We start from the raw sequence: 7,880 nt of genomic DNA on the forward strand, positions 1-7,880 counted from the left end.
GAGGAAAGGAGAGGAGAGAGAAAAGTCCTTCTAAGGATAAGGAAGATTGCAAAAAAACCTCAAAAGTCAAACAAAGTTTTCTTGAGAATTATAACAACACTGGTTTCATAACAATTATTTTAATGTTTCCCAATTTCCTTATCTCATTTCTTTAATTTTTTTTTTTTCCCCCCATTGTGTTGCCCTTGCAGTAATAGCTTAAGACTCAGTGGTCCATTTCAACCCTTTTCTTCTGTAGAACATTTATTCCTGAAAGGTATGTAACTCTTCAAATGGGGTAAATTTTGAAAGTTTATAGAAAGTTAGCAAAAACTAGTGGGGTTGTCACTTTCTCCTTCATTTCTTTTTTCAAGGTCAGTAGTGGGCTTTACTCAAACTTTCCTCTAACTGAAGAAAGTGACTTAAGATTCCTCATATCCTTAAAAGAGATGTCCAGGATCAGTTAATTAAACCCACCTGTCTCCTTCTGTAGTTTCGCTGAGCATTAAAGCTGGAGCAGCAGGCAGAATTCAGGGGAATGTTTATGGCTGTTGGTGAATAAAGAAAAGATTGTAACTTTTTTGATTTCTAATATTTTTGTCAGAATTGAAGCAATAGCTTTTGTTAATGGATTTGATAGGCTGAAAAGCAGGACCAAGAAGAATGGCGTAAGAATAGAATTTCTTTGCTTCTGCATTTAGGTGGTAGGTATATAACTATGCACCACTCAGTTTAGAACACTGTAAATTGCTGTTGCAAAGCATTTTGGATAGTCATTGTCCAAAGACATAAGTTTAGTTGAGTGGAGTTGCCTACTTTGCCTTTGTGATCAATCTACTTTGTTGCATTGGTTTATTTCACCTGTTTGTTACTAAATGCGTCAATATGGGATCTGATATCTACTTTTTTTTCTGTGTAAACTCCAAAAACAAATACTGAACATTTCCCAAACTTTGTGTCATTCTGCTTGGATTGCACAAAGGGTGCAGAGGTTGCAGTGATGGAGCGTGTGTTTGCTGGCCTCTTGTGCAGGGAGTCCTGGTGCAGCCGGCAGGGGTCATTATGAGACCGTGCTGGCAGATGACTTGTCCTGGCGAAATGTGCCTTGATTTCAAACGGCCTTTTTCTACTGCACAAAGCACACACTGCTCACCCTGTTGTAAAACCCTGGAAGTGAATTTATGTTTTGATTCAGCTTTTTTTTGGATGGTTTTTATTTATTTTTTTGTTGCTATACTAAAGCACAAAAATGCATCACCTAGAAAGAATAATAAAATTTTACTTGAAAAAACAACCCTGCAGTGAAGTTTTTCTAATTCAGGCCAGTAAGTCCATCAACGTTGCTAAGCTTATTTCCAATTGCCAAGTAAGTTCACCTTTCTTCACAAGCTTTAAAGGGACTCATGGATCATAGCAGTAGCCTAAACACTTTACATAAACTGTCACAATTAAGCCAGTGGAATATTAAAACACAATAACCAAGGGAATCAGCAAATACATTGAACACTCAAGTTACAGAGAAAGGAAAGCTATTAGCTCAAACCCATTTTCACTACATTAAAAAGGCAGGAAAAAAAAAGAAAAAAGGCTTTTTATTACTTTTTACAAAATAGTTCTAAAATGAGCACTGTAAAGAAGTGCCTAATCGAGACAAGGCTGTAATCAGACCAGTAAATTCTTCAAAGAGAGATTGGGGTAGGAAATGTAATGATAAAGTCCAAATAGAATGCTTTAAAAGTAATTGCTCTCTCCTCACCTATACATAGAAAGATCAAGGGTAACTAGACTCTCAGAGCAGGTTGGGTTTCCCATATCCTATATTATCTAAATAAGCAGATCTGCCGATGACACTAAGGAAAAGGCTTTAAATCTCAGTGCTAACACCTCCCAGGCAGATTTGAATGGCGAATGCGTTTCTCTGGAAGAAATGAATCAAAGACAGAATTAAGTCCACCTCCCATTTGAAACGTGCTGCTGTGTTTCTCCTGTATTCTGAAATTTACTTGAAGGAAAAAGTTAAAAAGGAAAGCAAATGAATGTTCTTTTCTTTGCAACAAACATAAACAAACCCAAGGCTTACCTCTGAGCAGAAAAAAAAAAGGAAAAAGATCAATTTGACCAAAAGACTGTCACTGATGACAAGAACAAATATTTAATGTTGGTGTTTTGACTCATTAAACTTTCTGAGCCTTGTAACTTGTATGCATTCATGGAGTTAAACCCTGGAGGTACAGGATTTATGTACCACAGGTACATAAATGCCACAGAATGACATCCTTGAAGCACCTACTAACCCACCATTTTTTGTGTATCAAGCCTTATAATTAGCTGATTACTTTTCCATGGATTTTTCTAACGTAATTTCCATGTCCTGTACTTTTAATTTTATAGTGATTTTTCTTTGTTTAGACCTTTAGGGATCCATTTAGATTGTTGAAAGAAGAGGAGAGAATAGGAGGAAGTAGGAGGAGGAACTATTTTTTTTTTTTAAGTTATATTGTATTGAATAAATTTTTACAGTCTAAGAACATACAGGAATACTTTTGAATGAAAAGAACACTCTTTCCCCTTTGAAATGTTATAGATTTATGGGAAGACAATCTCTAGACATTTTTTTGAGTTTTCTGCTTTTGTTTGTGTTTTCAATACTATAAAATATAATAAACAATTCTACCTACGTTCTAACTGCATAGGATGAGAAAATGAGTTATAGAAAAATAATTCACCTTCCATTATTGAGTATCTTTTAATTGAAATTATTACAGAAAATTATTTTATTTCCAAGAGTCTGTAAGTGCTTCAGGATCACTTACCAGTCAAAACAAACAAAAAATCCAAAGAAACAAATAAATAAATGTAAAAGTATTTTGAAGTCTTTCAGTAAAAGGCAATTACAGGTAAAGATTAGCAACTTCCTTTTGATAAAATCACAAAAGTGACTTATAAATTTTGTGTGCATGGCAACATTATTTTTCTCATAGTGATGATAAAGAATGACAGATGTACTTTATGACAGACCGAAGTGTGTTAAAGTGCAAGAGTATATACATATAACTCAAGAGAGAGATATTTATAATGCTACTTAATCATTTTAATTTTGACAGAGTTTCAACATGCTGCCAGACCAGATGTGAGAGGGAGTTTGGATGGTTGCAGATTGCTTCTGTTGTTGTTTTGTTTCTCCTTCTTATAGGCTGATGCCAACATGGAAGCTCTAAATTAGGAAACTGTATTAGGAATGTATATGACACTACTTTGGTTAGCCAATCATACCAGTAAGTATGATAAGTAGGAGAGAGTAGGATTATGTCACAGCTGGTGATATAATTACTGTATAAATTACTTCTTAATAGTTTCTGTGCTATGTATCAAGGAACATGTTTCTCAGTTTTACCAATTAACCTACTGAAAAAACTACCCAGTAAATTCAGCGGTGTAACTGAAGAAACAAAGTATTACCCCTGTTATTTTTACATTGTTCTATCTGAACATATATTTTTTTCATTAAGTTCTATACGTTTCCAGTGGTACAAAAAAAAAAATAATCTTACATGACTATATAATTTTCTGACACACAAAATGAGAACATATTGCATTCCCTTGGCCTTCTACCTTTCAAAAATTCTCAGCATGAAAAGAAATGTGCTTCTACCCAAAAATGACATTCTCCTGGCTAACAGCTGTAGAGTCACCTTACTCAATGTTTAGATCATATTCTGTAAGCATTAGTATCTCAAAAGGGTTGGCCTGCATTTCAAGTCAGATGAAACCAAATGTTAGTCCTAGCAAAGTACTAAATGGATCACATCTATTTTTTTGGATTTGACAAAGAAATTAAATGGTGCCCTTTTGTCCTTTCCTGTTCGTTTGGGTTTTTTTATGTTTTTTTTTTTGGTGTGTGTTTTTTTTCCCCTGCCTTTGATGAAATCCTGGTTTTAGTTTCTGTTCAAGGCTTAATCCTCTAAGCCATTCAGTCTATTCATGATGCAGTAAATGTCTTCAAGCAACTGTTTAACTTAATTTAAATCATTATGAGCTTAAAAATGAAATACTTGTCTACATGTTTTCTTGGTCTAATGCTTAGCACTTCAAAGGATCAATGAGATTTCAGTGCCAGTAAGCATTTCTTAGTCAGGGGTGGTACTTAATTTAAAGAAGACATTTAAAATAGATCATGTGAACTTTGCTGAGAAGCTGAGTATTTCCTCCACTGGCTATAAAGCTGAGACTGAGATGACTAGCTTGCACATCTCAAGCCTCAATCAGATACCCACATGCAGATGTCTAATGCAATTTGGGATGCCATTAGGTACTCTATCTGACCTCCAGCTGCTACTCCAGAACCAAGTGGGTTTTTCATAGGTCCTCAAATATATATATGTCACCTCTGAGATGTGCTTGGTCATTTTTAAAGGCCTGTTTGTGAACAATTGAAGTGCGCTCCAGCTTCTCATATGAGGAAGGTTCTCTGCCTGTGTTGCACAGAAGGCTTTTAGGTTAAGGAGGAAGACAACTAGCAAGTTTTAGATGCCTGAAAAAATGATCAATCCTTGACTGCAGCTTCTTGGATTACATTTTGAATTAGGTTTAGATATCTGAAGTGGGAAGATTTTGATGTAAACGCACCATTTTTGCCATTGTTTATAAAAGAATGTATGGCTTCTGATGTAAACAGTTACCTTATAGGCATCTATTTTGGTATTGAGATGTTTACACATGGATATCTAGTGTTATCTCACATGATCTGGAGTATTCCAGTTGACCTCTACCTATCTCTCCAGAGGCATAGTCACCCATAGATCCTAAGTCATATGTCCCTCATAGACATCTCAGATTCTCAACCAGGGAATCTGAAATGACAATGAGCACCTATATTTCAGTAACTGCATGCCACTCCAAAAGCTAGGTGAGCAGGAGCTTACCACAGTGCCAAAAATCAAGGATGTCACAGTTTTTTGAATGTGTTTTGCTTGTTTGTTCCCCCAGAGTAATTTGGAATAAAGTCTGGTGTATCTGCGATCAAAGGTGTACAGGAAATATCAATATGTATTCCAGTTAAAAAATAATAATAAAGAAGAACCAAAAATAACAAAGCATTACAGAACCTCACAGACCACTACAGGAAAATCTCTGCAGTTAAGTGAGAAAAATGAAAGAGCATCAACCTACCAATTTGTCTTACTTTCTGTATATATGGATCAGTACTAGATTATACGCTCAGAAAAGTTGTATTGGGATTTTTTTAAATGTAATTATGTATGTAACTAGATCTTGTTCTTTCCAGGAATCAATGGGCTGGATGGATTCTCTGATGTAGAAGGAATTGCAAGCTAGGAGCCAGATCACTGAAAAAATAACTATGGAAAAATACCAAAGGCTGAGGAGAAAGCTCAAGTTTAATTTATGCTTTATTGCTGTTATTAGAGCACCTACTCCAGTCCCTGGGAGAATAAGTTTTAAGAATCATGTGCAGACCCAAATCAGACCGTATGCAGTCTTCAGCTAGTTACTATCTACTAGAATAAGAATAATGAAAAGAAACCATTGGGAGTTTAACATTTGCAGCCTTCCACTGAAGTTTGTCTCTCCTGTAATGTCAATAATCCTAGTTAATGACCATAGTGCATGAATCTTTAAAATTCTTGTCTTTGTCAAAAAGTTGTTCAAAGAGTTCTAGAATTGATTTTAGAAGATTTCCAAAGCTGTCCTGAAACGGGTAAAATTTTAATAAATATAATCTAGTTTGTTACATAATGTAACGAGTATCAAAATTAAATTATCAGCATATCCATCTTTGCATCAACTCAAAATCAATAAGCTGAAACAAAGCAGATGTTAAATACCTTCTATTTGGGGGGGGGAAAGAGTAAAACTTTTTCTTTCCTTCTAATCCCACTGTTTTGTTTAGAGTGGATGTCCGGAATAGTAATTATCACTATTGTTATTCATAGGGTTTTGTGGGGAAACACAGACTGCTTTTAAAGTGTACTAGGAATGGATAGAATGCTGTAACTTTTTTATCAAATATTTGAAGCTGTTGTCTGGAATGATAAAATCCAGCCATTGATTGATACCAAAAGTAACCTTACTAGTTAATGGTAATGATCATTGTAATATAGAGTTCTACCCATATATACAGATAAGGGTGTTATGCTTTCTTCTTTTCTTTCCTTTTTCAGTAGCGTACTGAATATCCTGTCAAAAAAGACATATCTTTACTGATAAAATGTCAATATTTCTATATTTTTTGATGAAAACATTAGATTAATTACAGGGATGTGCAGTGGTATATCAGAACAAGTAATATTTTCTAAACTTTGTTAATAATTTTTTTATATCTTGAATTTTTCTAGGAAGGAGTATCTTGAAGGGCTAGAAAGGCTGATGAAATTAAACATGGTTATAATATTGTCACTGCTATTAGTATTAGTCTTACATTTTAAGACTTCTGCTTAGAAATACTAAATACTTTCAAAAGCATAGTGTGATATTTCCAGATCTGGGATCTGGATGTGGAGGGTTATTTTGCTGGTGTTTTTTTTTGTTTAGTTGGTTGTTTGTGCTTGCTTTTTTTTTTTTTTTTTTTCTCCCCAGTGCTTGAAATTGAATGAAAAAAAATGCTGATTTGTGGGGGAAAAAAATCCCAACCTTGCTTTGTGAAATGTAATTTACAACAAAGTTTCAAACTTTCTGAAATGTTTGGTTTATTCCTTGAAGAAAATTTCCCTTTGTTAAAGGTTTACATTACGGAAGGAAATTCATTGGTGTAATTTCTGTGCAATAATTCCATGATACATAGATAGACAGATAGATAGGCAGATACAGATAAAATATCTAGATATATATTTGTAGACATACGTATGCATAATACATTTATACATATATCTATACAAATAGATGATTTCCACTTCTAAGGATGCTTATATAAAAACACCCAGCATCTCTTATGCTAGTATATGCCGTTAGTGGACTTCAAAGATGTAAACAAGATAACAAAAAACCTTTAGTGTAATAAATGAGATTAATGAAATTAACATTATTCGTTCAGTTATGTCATGAAGAATTACACTTTAAATAAAATAGCTCCACTGTTTATGTAGTACCTCTGAAGATCAATTTGGCTTAATACCAGACCATCTTGTTTCAATACACCTATCTGGGTCCTTTCTGCTGTCAGAGAATTCTTTCTTACAGAAAAGATGAACATTATGATCAGCTTAGGTTTGTAGGATGAACTTTTTCCCTCCATCTCCTTGTAGTAACTCAACATCAAACATCAAACAGAAGTAGCAAAGTCAGTTTGATGAACTGTTATAAAATTTTGTGGCTACGTCTTCTGCAATCATTCTTTCTCACTATGAATGGTTTTACTCACAATCACAGTTAACACAAGTGTATTGTATAGTCACTTGATTCTTGCCTGTGACAAGAGAAGAAGTGTGAGACAGAATTACAGATGTCCCTGAAACAGCTAATTGTTATTAATGAAACAGATTAGGCTTAAAGAATTGACAAGACTGTTGTTTATAACTACATTTCAACACTGAATATGTGTAAGGACTCAACTGTCACTGAAACTAAAACAAATACTGATTCTATTAAATAAATGGAAGTAATGGACATGATTATAGTAGCATATTTTAATCTGCATCCATTCACTCTCCAAAATAAACACAAAATACTATATAATAGCACCTTTTTTCCTTATAAAAGATAACTTTTCAAATATGATTACATTTTTCAACCTTTCACATTCTTTTCATGATGGTTATCACAGGCTTATGAGGGTATTTCATTCTTTGCATGAGAATCAGTAGTATGGTAATGTAGAAAAATATGCTGGTTTTTATGTAATAATTAGGTTTCACATAATTGAAAATGGAACAGTCAGCAAATTTTGG

Source organism: Rissa tridactyla, chromosome 1 (genome assembly GCF_028500815.1).
Source record: "Rissa tridactyla isolate bRisTri1 chromosome 1, bRisTri1.patW.cur.20221130, whole genome shotgun sequence".
NCBI lineage: Eukaryota > Metazoa > Chordata > Aves > Charadriiformes > Laridae > Rissa > Rissa tridactyla.